The sequence below is a fragment of the Plecotus auritus genome (genome assembly GCF_963455305.1).
Source record: "Plecotus auritus genome assembly, chromosome: 7".
NCBI lineage: Eukaryota > Metazoa > Chordata > Mammalia > Chiroptera > Vespertilionidae > Plecotus > Plecotus auritus.
In genome coordinates this window covers 59,743,825-59,757,149 of record NC_137774.1, presented here as the reverse complement: position 1 = coordinate 59,757,149, position 13,325 = coordinate 59,743,825, and the positions used below count along the sequence as shown (strand labels likewise).

General features: G+C 44.2%; 1 pseudogene across 1 annotated transcript in view; it reads right to left on the bottom strand.

Annotated features, from left to right (window-relative positions):
* Positions 1-2,598, bottom strand: part of LOC308255050 (acyl-coenzyme A synthetase ACSM3, mitochondrial-like) — a 41,899-nt pseudogene extending 39,301 nt beyond the window's left edge. Inside the window, exon 1 of the transcript in view lies at positions 2,361-2,598. The product of the transcript in view is annotated as an acyl-coenzyme A synthetase ACSM3, mitochondrial-like (transcript). The remainder of the gene's footprint in view (positions 1-2,360) is intronic.
* Positions 2,599-13,325: the final 10,727 nt, after the last annotated feature.

Here is a 13,325-nt window from a genome sequence, read left to right as displayed (position 1 = left end):
AACTGCCCTCCCCTGCAGGCTTGATCGCCCCCAACTGCCCTCCCTTGCAGGCCTGGTCCCTCCCAACTGCCCTCCCCTGTTGGCCATCTTGTGGCGGCCATCTTGTGTCCACATGGGGACAGGATCTTTGACCACATGGGGGCAGCCATCTTGTGTGTTGGAGTGATGGTCAATCTGCATATTACTCTTTTATTAGATAGGATAGAGGCCTGGTGCACGGGTGGGGGCCAGCTGGTTTGCCCTGAAGGGTGTCCCGGATCAGGGTGGGGGTTCCCTTGGGGTGTGGGGCGGCCTGGGCGAGGGCCCTGCAGGGGAGGGCAGTTAGGGGTGACTGAGCCAGCAGAGGAAGGCATATGGGGACGACCCAAGCGGAGGCCCTGGTATCTGGGGTTTATCTTCAATTGAAACTTTGTAGCCTGGAGCGGAGCCAAGCCTTCTGCTTGCTCCATGGCGGTAGCCATTTTTTTTGGATTTATGTATCTTCTATAATTGAAACTTTGTAGCCTTAAGTGAGGCCTGGGCCGGCCAGGGTGTGCGGGAAGCTTGGCTTCCTCCATCGCCAGGGGCAACCCTAGCCTCCTGCTCTTTCCAGCTCCATGGCTGCCACCATTTCTGTTTGGGTTTATGTATCTTCTATCATTGAAACTTTGTAGCCTTGAGTGGAGGCCTAGGCCGGCAAGGGCAGGCGGAAAGCTTGGCTTCCTCCATTGCCAGGGAAACCCAAGCCTCCCTCCTGCTCCCTGTGGCAGTAGCCATCTTGGTTGGGTTTATTTGCATATCCGCTCCTGATTGGCTTGTGGGCGTGGCTTGTGGGTGTAGCGGAGTGATGGTTAATTTGCATATTACCCTTTTATTAGATAGGACTAGAGGCCCGGTGCACAAAATTCGTGCACTGGGGGGTAGGCGGTGTCCCTCAGCCCAGCCTGTGCCCTCTTGCAGTCCAGGAGCCCTTGGGGGATGTCCAACTGATGGCTCAGGCCTAAGCCATCAGTTGGAAATCTTTAGCGCTGCACCAGAGGTGGGAGAGGCTCCCTCCACCACCACTGCACTCACCAGCCATGAGCCTGGCTTCTGGCTGAGTGGTGTTCCCCCTATGGGAGCGCACTGACCACCAGGGGGCAGCTCCTGCATTGAGCATCTGCCCCCTGGTGGTCAGTGCACATCACAGCAACCAGTTGTTCCACAGTTCAGTCGATTTGCATATTAGCTTTTATTATATCGGACTAGAGGCCTGGTGCACGAAATTCGTGCATGGGGGGTGTGTCCCTCAGCCCAGCCTGCACCCTCTCCAATCTGGGACCCCTCGAGGGATGTCCAACTGCCCGTTTAGGCCTGATCCCAGTGGGCAGTCGGACATCCCTAAACGGGCAGTCAGAAATCCTCACAATCCAGGACTTTTGCCTCCCAACCGCTTGCCTGCCTGCCTGCCTGATCTCCCCTAACCACTTCTGCCTGCCACCTGATCACCCCCTAACCATTCCCCTGCCAGCCTGATCGACACCTAACTGCTCCCCTGCCTGCCCGATTGCCCCAAAATGCCCTCCCCTGCCAGCCTGGTCACCCCAAACTGCCCTCCCCTGCTGGTCTGGCCGCCCCTAACTGCCCTCCCCTACAGGCCTGGTCCCTCCAACTGCTCTCCCCTGCTGGCCTGGTTACCCCCAACTGCTCTCCCCTCCAGGCCTGGTCCCACGCAACTGCCCTCGCCTGCAGGCCTGGGTCCTCCCCAATTGCCCTCCCCTGCAGGCCTGGTTCCCCCCCAAAATCTCCTCACCTGCAGGCCTGGTCATCCCCATATGCCTTTCTCTGCTGGCTCAGTCACCCCTAACTGCCCTCCCCTGCAGACCCGATTGCCCACAACTGCCCTCCCCTGCCAGCCATCTTGTGGCAGCCATCTTGTGTTCACATGGGGGCAGCCATCTTGTGTGTTGGAGTGATGGTCAATTTGCATATTACTTCTTTATTATATAGTATGTTGGGAGCCAGGAGATTCTCCCAGCACGGGTCACTTCTAATTTAGCCTGAGGGTTAGAATCCCTTTATATTTCTCCCAATGCTGTATCTATGTCCTTGGAGTCACTTTTCACTCTACTCCTTTTTGTATTTTTAAAAAACTAACCTATAATAATACATTTCTGTGACCCAGGTTTCCTCAACCACAGAACCATTATCATGTTGAGCCAGATAAACCCTTTGCGGTGGTGGGGGACTGGTCAGTGCATTCTGGATGTTCAGCAATACCCCTACCAACTAGCCACACCCTCCCCCCAAGTCATGGCAACAAAATGGTATCCAGACATTGCCAAATGTTCCCTCGGGCAACATCACTCTGATGGGAAGTGTAGACTGGTCCTGCTATGTACCTTTTCCACATTTGTCCAAGATATCTTTAGCAAAGTTGAAATATTCTGGAATATCCAGTTTGAAGTCCTTTTTCATGGACTCATAGTTGGAAAAATTCTGAGGATTAACTGTTCTATAATCTTTATGCAACACTCTAATAGAACCAGGAATTGCTAGGCGCTGAAAACACTTGGAACAAAGCAATATCTCCATTGTGACAAGAGACAGCATCAGTTTGGTTGGTCCTTTTAGTACCCGAGCTTTCTTATGGGGACCAATCCACATAAAAGACAAGCAAAAGGACATGCGTTTGTTTCTGTCCTGAGGTAGCCATACCCCAAAGTAGCAAAGTTTCATTATTTATTATTCATCATCATCATCCCATTTTCTGAGCACTCACTAAGTTCCAAACACCATGCTCAGTATTTTACTTACACACAATTTTTCATTAATTCAAAGTAAACCTGTGAGGTAGATACTATTATCATCTCTATTTACAGATGGAGAGAATGACTAGTTAGAGGCTGTCTAGTCAGCTCTGGAGGCCATTATGAAATACCAGACATTTATTTCTCACCGTTCTGGAGGCGGGAACATCAAAGATCATGTGCCGACCCATTTGGTTCTGTTTCTGGCTTGCTGATGGCTGCATTCTCTGTGTCCTCACATGGTAGAGAGAGAGAGTTCTGGTCTCTTCCTCTTCTTATAAAGACACTAATCCCATCATGGGGGTCTCACCCTCTGACCTCATCTAACCCTAATCACAGCCAAAGAGCCCACCTCCAAATACTCTCACACTGGGGGGACACAAACATTCAGTTTGTAACAGAGGCATTGGTTGGATTTGAACCAGGAACCGTCTGGTTCCAGCCTCTTCTCCTGACTACTATGTGTGTATTTCTAAAGAAGGAAAGATCTGGGTCACCCAGTTACTCTCAGTGAAAGCAAAGGGCTAAGCCTTCTCACTAATCTCTTTCACCTGCATATTTCAAAGTAGTGCAGAAATGTCACGGAGAACTTTCACAGTGGAGAATTCGCAGAAGAAACCAAGAGGACCAGTACCAATGAGGCACAAAAGCGCTGTCAGAACCCTCGAGTTCAGAGGCTATGGTTCCCACGCTCCCATTAGTCCACATTGCCTTCAGTCCTGGCTTGCAGCTCTAAGTACCGGACATTGCAATAATAGGGCTTCGACCACTGGACTTTGTGGGGTGGGCCCTCCAGGACACCCAGCCTCCCTGCTTCTGTGGGAAATAATTTGATCATGATATCACTTACATGGCTGAGAGCTCATAAAAAGACCAGGTCTAGGTACATTAGGGTTCACTTCTTATATTTTCCACAATCTTCTAAATTCCTTACAATGAAACACTACTCTCACAATTATTTTTTTTTTTAATATATTTTATTGATTTTTTACAGAGAGGAAGGGAGAGGGATAGATAGTCAGAAACATCGATGAGAGAGAAACATCGATCAGCTGCCTCTTGCACACCTCCTACTGGGGATGTGCCCGCAACCAAGGTACATGCCCTTGACCGGAATCGAACCTGGGACCTTTCAGTCCGCAGGCTGACGCTCTTCCACTGAGCCAAACCGGTTTTGGCTACTCTCACAATTATTAAATCATTTTTTGTGTGTTTTGTTTTGTGTTAATCCTCACCCCAGGATATTTTTCCATTGATTTCTTAGAGAGAGTGGAAGAGAGAAGGCAAGACAGAGAGAAATATCGATTTGAGAGAAACACATCGATTGGTTGCCTCGTGCACACGCCCCAGCCAGGGCCCAAGCCGGGGAAGAGCCTGCAACTGAGGTACATGCCCTTGACAGAAATCGAACCTGGGACCCTTTGGTCCACAGGCCGATGTTCTAGGGCAGTGGTCGGCAAACTCATTAGTCAACAGAGCCAAATATCAACAGTACAACGATTGAAATTTCTTTTGAGAGCCAAATTTTTTAAACTTAAACTATATAGGTAGGTACACTGTTAACTTAATTAGGGTACTCCTAAGCTGGCCTTTGCTAAAAACTCAAGGGGCCAAAGAGCCGCATGTGGCTCGCGAGCCGCAGTTTGCCGACCACTGTTCTAGGGCTATTAAATCATTTTTAACTGAAATTCTAGCTGTGTAATGTGTGAGGCAGTATGGTTATGGAAGCATTTCTGTATTGATAAGTGGCAAAACCATAATAGCGGGTGCCACCTAAGTGGACCTGGTGCTGGGGCATGGTGTTGCTGCACCCAAGGCACTGGGAGGCCTGGGGTTCTCCTGGCCGCCTGCCCTGTGAGGGCCTGATGAGTCAGTGAGCCGGCGCCCTCTGAGAGCGTCTGGCAGAGTGAGAACTAGAAATTGCCATCAGTTGGCTCTTGCCGTCCAATGAGACTTTAACTGAGCCGTGGTTTTCAGCCATGCTTTGTATTCATAAGCAATCACCAGGAAAGCTTTTTTAAAAAATATGCCTGGGTTTTAGAGGAGGGGAGCTGGGCATCATTTTAAAAAAATATATTTTTATTGATTTCAGAGAGGAAGAGAGAGGGAGAGATAATAACATCGATGAGAGAGAATCATCAATCCACTGGCTCCTGAACACCCGCACTGGGGATCGAGCCTGGAACCTGGGCATGTGCCCTGACTGGGAATCAAACCCTGACCACCTGGTTCATAGATCAACGCTCAACCACACTGGCCACAGTCTCTAGTGCAACTGCTTAACTCTGGTGGGGATAGCCATTGACAGTAGATAAACAAATGGGCCTGGCGGTGTTTCCCCAAAAACTGATTTATGGATACTGAAACTTGAATTTCATGTGTCATGAATTATTCTTTTCAAAATTTTAAAATGTGAAAGCCATTCTTGGATCCCAGCCCGTGCAGAGCTGGATGGCTGGGCTGGCCCAGCACCTGCTGACCTTTGCACTGCAAAGTAGCTCTGTGAAGGTGGGGCCCTGCCTTTCCTGTTCTGGTACCCTCCCTGGTAATGATAATAGCATTTGGTCCATAGGAGGGACTTGATATCTTTTGAGTGAACAAATTACTTTAATTGAGAAGGAAGAACTTTTGGATGCATTTATTTCAATAATTTAGGACTACAATAGAGTTGAGACGTGCCTCCACCACTTTAAACCAGATATATCTGACTGTGTGCACCACTCATGTGTGGTTACTTAGATTTAAATTAATTTAAATACTATTTAAAAATCAGTTTGTTAGTCACACTAGCTCATTTCATGTGCTTAGCACGTGGCTAGCAGCTACAGAGTGAGGCAAGGTGTGCAGCGAGGCGGCCAACGCACCCCATCACGCAGAGCACCTGTGTGGGCAGTGCTGCTCTCCACTGATCCTGGCTCAGAACCGGACTTATCAAACATCACGCCCCAGGGGCATTGAGGGGAGGGTTCCAAAGATCAGATTTTTCTAAGGACTCAGGTTTAGTCAAGTGCCCAACCCTGTTCTCTTGACTAAGGGCTGTGGGAGGGGGAGTGTCCCCTGGGAGAGAAGCTGCTGTTCAGATGGAGATGACCCCTGAAGCACCAGTCAGTGGGGCAGAGGGGGGGTGGTGAGTGGAGGGTGCCTCCCTGCTGTGTGCTGGCAAGTGGCAGCCTGCCATCCTACAGTACTAACATCAGGCTTCCTTCAACCAAAGGAAAAAGTTAAGTCATTAACACTACGTTTTTATAGATCACTTTTCTCTCTTGGTTTTTAAGTGTTTGGATAATGCTGCCAAGAGGTTCAAGAAGCAGAAGGCACACAGTGAGGACAGTCACCAATTGCAATGCAGCTGCCAGGTTCGCCCCACTCCCACTCCCACTGTTAGGGCTTCTGATGGGGAAAATGAGACATTTTCAGGGGGCTAGTAACCTAATGCACATTCTTGTCAGCCTATAGTCTATAGTCACCGCCCCCTCTTAATTATCTGGTCCTGCCAGTACTACTCCCATTTTAGAGAGGCCATAAACCATGAACAATACACAACCCCTGGAGGGAGTTATCAGTGCTGGCGCCAGGCCAGGCCTTTAAGATGTGGTCTCATGGCACCCACCCCAACACACAGGGCTTTTTGCAAAGCCCGCGAAAGACCCAGAAGTCCCATCCCATATTTGGGGGACAAAGAAACCAAAGGGCAGGGGTCCTCAAACTTTTTAAACAGGGGCCAGTTCACTGTCCCTCAGACCGTTGGAGGGCCGGACTATAGTTTAAAAAAAAAACTATGAACAAATTCCTATGCACACTGCGGGCCCGGGACAAGTCGGCTGCTAAGCAGGACAGGCAGCGGCACGGCGGGCCGGATAAATGTCCTCGTCTGGCCGGATGTGGTCCACGAGCCGTAGTTTGAGGACCCCTGCCAAAGGGTATAAAGGGAAAGCTTCCTCCATATTGGCTTGCTCAGGATTTGGAGAGAAACAGCCTCCCCTGAGTCCTGTTCTAGTCCATGTGAAACGTCTGAAATTAAATGGTTTTTCCTGTGCTTCTGGTACTCCTGCGTATTTTTCAGTCACCTGGTAAATTCTGTAACACTTCCATGTCACTTTTCAAAGTTTCCTTATGTATATTCAAACTCATATGACTACAGATCCTTATTTCTCAACCACTTTTTCACAACAGGTAGCCTATGATACACAGTGTTCTGTCCATTAACAATTTTTTACAATGAATTTGTGGTGGGCTTCCGTATCAGTACACAGACAGTGCCATGGCTAGTCAGATGGGCTGATGAAAGAACTTAAGGTCTCATCTAAACTGCAAACCCTACATCCACATAAACAGAAGTGCCTAAGTACCTCCCCACATGCAGCCTCAAAGCAAGGAGAGGCCCTTACTACTCTCCCCAACCCTAACAAGACCCTGCCATACACTCTATCCAGGATTTTGGGAGCTTCCCTTGACCACCTAATGGTTTGCACATATATGTTCCCAATGTTTCCTAGCAGTAGTTTGCATACTTTCTCGATAATGCAGAAAGTGGATTCCTATCAGCCTTGAGCAGAGGAGGGAGCTAAGTAGACAGTAGAGTGGAAACTCAGTTGCTACTCAGACTCAATTAAAATATTTTCCCTAAACATTTAATCAAGTTAACACATGCACACAGATTTTAAAAAGTTAAATGGCACCAAATGGCTTAAAATGAACAATTCATCTGCTGTGTTTATAGGTTTTTGTATGTACATATTCCTAGTCACTCACAAAATATTATACAACAGCTAAGACATTCTGGTTGAAGCACCTTGGCTGCCCAAGACTTCAGTGAGAGCATTTTTGATTTGTTGGTTTGCCTTTTCTTATATTTACTTAAAAGTGTATGTACCAGCCCACCAAACCTTCCAATACAAGACAGATCAGGTATTCACTGAAGAGACAGATTCCACAGATGGAGGTGATGGCAGACCTGGTTCCTAGCAGAGCAGCCCTAAAACTTGAACTCTGGAATCTGCCTTAGTCCTGGTAGTAGCCAAAAGAAGAGGGGGTGGTCTGACAGGTGGAAAAGCAAAATGTGCCAGACTGCCTTTTTTTGGATTGGTGGAGACATTCTGGAAAGAGGAGCGGGAGTGCTGGGATAAGATTACCCTGAAAGTTTACACAATCTCCCATAGTCTTCCCTTTTATAGTTAGTGATTTACATACCATTAGCTTTTGGAGTATGTATTTGGTGATGGGGATAGGGGTGGGGGGGCATGGGTTGCTGGGAAAGTAATTTATTCACAGGAAGGAAAGTGTCCATGGAATTGCTAGAGGGGTTAGTGGGAGGAAAGAAAAAAAAAGGCTTATAAATGACTGTATTCCCTTGCTTAGTTGATAATTGACTTTCCATGGAGAACAACTTGGCTAGATGTAAATTTCTTATGTTAATTTTTCCCTCAGAAAACTCTAGACCTTGTTCTACTGTTATCTGGCATTAAATATTACTTTGGAGAAGTTCAAGGTCAACCAAGTTCATTTCTTCTTGTATATGCCTGCTGTATAGTAAAAACTGTGTCTTTTGTTCCTGGTTTCCAAGTCCTTGGAGACTCTTTATCCTTGGAACTTCCTGAGTAATAGGAGGGCCTTTGCTATTCATGACTCCTTAAGTCACACCTGAGCTCATGCTGGCAGGATGACCCAGATGAGGGGTCCGCTCACCAGAAATCATGTGATTAGAAGGCTGGGGCTTTAACGTTAGCTCAACCTCTGGGGAGACGGAGTTTAGTCATATGACTGACTTGTCGATCAATCATGCCTACATAATGAAAACCCCAATAAAAACTCAGAGAAGTTCCTGGATGGTGAACACATCCATGTGCCAGGAGAGTGACAGTTCTTGGGAGAGGGCGTGGAGATTTGCATTTGGGATTCTCCCAGACCTCTTAGCCTATGTTTCTCTTCATTTGACTGGTCCTGATCTGTATCTTTTATAATAAAACTGCAATCTTAAGTATACCACTTTCCTGAATTCTGGGAGTTGTTCTAATGAATTAACAAACATGAAGGGGTTGTGGGACCAGTTGGTCAGAGATATGGGTGGCCTGGGGACCTCCAAACTTGTAGTCTTGCTGGGGACTGTGTCCTTAAAGCTGTGGGATCCAATGCTAAGCCCATACAGTTAGTGTCAGAATTGAGTTGAAATGCAGTAATGTAGTGCTTTACTTAGTATGCCCAGGTGCTTATATAATTCTTTTTTAAAATAGTATTTATTAAATTAATTGGGGTGACATTGGTCAATATGAACACACAGGTTTCAGGTGTGGGTTTCTATGGTACAAGATCTGTATATTGCACCATGTGGCTACCACCCAAAGTCAAATCTTCTCCTGTCACCATATACTAGTATTAGAACACTTTTTCCCTCTGGTAATCACCACACTGCTGTTTGTGTTCATGAGTTTCAGTTTTATATCCCACATGAGTGAAATCATATAGTTCTTAGCTTTTTAGTGACTTATTTCACTTAGCATAATGTTCTCAAGGTCCATCCATGTTGTTGCAAATGGCGCCATTTCATCCTCTCTTATAGCTGAGTAGTATTCCTTTGTGTGTATGGACCACATCTTCTTTATCCAGTTCTCTATTGCAGGACACTTTGGTTGTTTTGATTGTTTTTTAGCCACCACGAATAATGCTGCAATGAACATAGGGGTGCATAGATCTTTGCAAATATATGATTTCGAGTTTTTTGGATACGTTTATACCCAGGAGAGGGATTGCTGGGTTGTATGGTATCTCTAATCTTTTTTTAAAATATATTTTTATTGATTTCAGAGAGGAAGGGGAGAGGGAGAGAGAGATAGAAATATCAATGATGAGAAAGAATCATCGATCAGCTGCCTCCTGCACGCCCCCTACTGGGGATCAAGCCTGCAACCTGGGCATGTGTCCTTGACCAAAATTGAACCCAGGACCCTTCAGTCTGCAGGCTGATGCTCTATCCACTGAGCCAAACCAATTAGGGCTCTATTCTTAATTTTTTGAGGAATCACCAGACTGCTTTCCACAGTGGTTGTATCAGTCTACACTTCCACCAGCAGGGAATGAGGGTTCCCTTTTTCTACAACGTCTCCAATACTTGTTATTGCTTTTCTTGTTGATAATGGCCACATTAACAGGTGTAAGTTTTGATTTGCATTTCCCTAATTGCCAATGAGGTTTAACATCTTTTCATATATCTAGTGGCTGTTCATATGTCTTCTTGGGAGAGGTGTATTTTCAGGTCCTCTACCCACTTTGTGATTAGGTTGTTTGTTTGGTGTTGAGTTTTACGAATTCTTTATATATTTTGGAAATTAAACCTTTGTCAGAGCTACTGTTTGCTGATATCATCTTCCATCTGGTTGGCTGCCTCTTAGTTTTGTTGTTCGTTTCTTTTGCTGTGCAGAAGCTTTTCAGTTTGATATAGTCCCATTCATTTATTTTTGCCTTTACTTCCCTTGCATTTGGGGTCAAGTTCATAAAATGTTCTCTATGACCAAGGTCCATAAGTTTAGTACCTATATTTTCTTCTATGTGACTTATTGTTTTGGGTCTTATATTTAGATCTTTGGCTCATTTTGAATTAATTTTTGTTCATTTTGTTCATTTGTTTGCATGTGGCTTTCCAGTTTCCCCAGCACCATTTATTAAAGAGACTATCTTTACTCCATTGTGTGATTCTGGCCCCTTTGTTGAAAATTATCTGCCCATATACATGTGATGTTATAGCTGAGCGCTCTATTCCATTCCATTGATCTGTGTGTGTGTTTCTCAGCCAATACCATGCTGTTTTGATTATGTAGCTCTGTGGTATAATTTGAAGTCAGCTAGCTGATACCTTCAGCTTCGTTCTTTTTTCTCAGGATTGCTTTGGCTACTTGGGGTCTTTTGTGGTTCCATACAAATCTGATGATTTCTTGTTCTATTTCCTTAAAAAATGACATTGCGATTTTGATGGGGATTGAATTAACTTTGTATATTGCTTTGGGTAATATAGTCATTGTAACTATGTTGATTCTTCCAATCCATGAACATGGATATTTTCCCATTTTGTTGTGTCTTTTTCAACCTCTTTTAATAATGCTTTGTAATTTTCAGTATATAGGTCTTTCACGTTCTTTGTTAAGTTTATTCCTAGGTATTTTATCCTTTTGATTGCAACTGCAAAAGGAATTGTTTTTTTTTTCTTCATTTCTTTTTCTGAAGTTTTGTTGTTAGTATACAGGAAGGCAATCAATTTTGCACATTGATTTGATATCCTGCAACTTGACTGTATTTTTTTATTGTTTCTAACAGTTTTTTGATGGAGTCTTTAGGGTTTTCTGTATTTAGAATCATGTCATCTACATGTAACTCAGCTGGTTGGGCATCCTCCATGCACTGAAAAGTTGCCCATTCGATTCCCCGTGAAGGCACATGTTCGGGTTTCGGGCTCCATCTCTGGTAGCAGGTGTGCAGAAGGCAGCCAATCAATGTTTCATGTTCACATGGATGTTTCTCTCTCACATGGATGTTTTTCTCTCCCTCTTCCTCCCCCCCCCAAAAAAAAAGAAATATTTCCAACATTGCCAAGGGAATTACTTTCTTAATGAAATAATGATGTAGTCATGGAGAAAAAATAAAAAGGAATAAACAAAGAAAAATAATCAAGAATAAGCAAAGGCTGAGTACTTCAGAGCTGGACTAAGGACCTGGTTCAGAAGAAAATAAGTGGAAGTGTTATCTGTGATTGCCAAGGGATGGAGGGGCATTGCAATTCTAACATCTAGACTGGGGGTAGAAGATATGCATATTTTTCTGACCTAATAGGGGTACTCCTAGCATAGTCAGCACATATGAAATACAATAAATTGAGTTTGGTTTTTCAAGTTTGCCTCCTGATTTGCAATTCCGGCATGGAGGACACAAATATGCTTGGAACTCAAAGTGAGTAGAAGGAAGGAAATAATAAATATCAGAATAGAGCCTGGCTAGTGTGGCTCAGTGGCTGATCATTGACCTACAAACCAGGAGATCACAGTGCGATTCCTGCTCACGGCACATGCCCAGGTTGTGGGCTCGATTGCCAGTGCAGGGTATGAAGGAGGCAGCTAATCAATGATTCTCTCTCATCATTAATGTTTTGTTGTGTTAATTTTTTTATTTTATTGATTTCAGAGAGGAAGGGAGGGGGGAGAGAGATAGAAACATCAATGATGAGAGAGAATCATTGATCGGCTGCCTCCTGCACGCCCCCTACTGGAGATTGAGCCTGCAACTCCTGGCATGTGCCCCTGACCAGAATCGAACCCAGGACCCTTTGGTCCGCACGCTGACGCTCTATCCACTGAACCAAACCAACTAGGGCATCATTAATGTTTTTATCTTTATCTCCCTTTCCCTTTCTCTCTGAAATCAATAAAAATGTATTTTAAATAAATAAACAAATGAATAAATAAGTAAATAAATAATATTAGAGTAGAAACAAATGAAATGGAGACAAAAAATAGACAAACTATCAATGAAACCAAGAGCTGGTTCTTTGAAAAGATAAACAAGGTTGATAAATCTTTAAGCATACTCATCAGGAGGGGGGAGGGCCAAGTAAATAAACTAGAAATGAAAGAATAGTAATAACTGACACTACAGAAATACAAAGAATCATAAGAAAATATTATGAGCAATATGTCAACAGATTGGACAATCTAGAAGAAATGAATAAATTCCTACACATATACAATCTTCCAAGACTGAATCAAGGAGAGAGAGAAAATCTGAACATGCCTATTACAAGCAACAAAATTGAAGCAGTAATTGAAAGAACTTCCAAAAAAACAAAAGTCCATGTGGCTTCACAGGTGAATTTTATCAAGCATTCAAAGACTAACACTTATTCTTCTCAAACTATTTCAAAAAATTCAAGAGGAGAGAAGACTCAAGCTCATTTTACGAGACCAGCATTGTCCTAATTCCAAAACCAGAAAAGACACTATCATGAAAGAAAATTATAGGCCAATATATTTTTTGAACATAGATGCAAAAATCCTAAACAAAATATTAGCAAGCTGAATTCGGCAAAACATTAAAAAGATCATATACCATGACCAAGTGGGATTCATTCCTGTGATGCAAGAACAGTTCAACATCCACAAATCATTTATTGTGAAACACCACATAAAGTGAAAGAGAAAAATTATATGGTCATATCAATAGATGTAGAAAAGCATTTGACAAAATCCAGCACCCATTTATAACTCTCAGGAAAATGGGATTAGAGGGAACATATCTAAACATAATAAAGGCCATATATGACAAACCCACAGCCAAAATCATATTCAACATTATAAGACACTGAAGAAGATACAAATAAATGGAAGCACATACAGTGTTCATGGATAGGAAGAATTAATCTTGTTAAAATCACTCTTATTCAACATAGTGCTGGAAGTGCTAGCCACAGAAATCAGAAAAGAAGAAACGATAAAACGCATCCAAATTGGAAATGAATAAATAAAACTGTCATTATCTGCAGAGGACATGATACTATATACAGAGAACCCTAAAGATCCC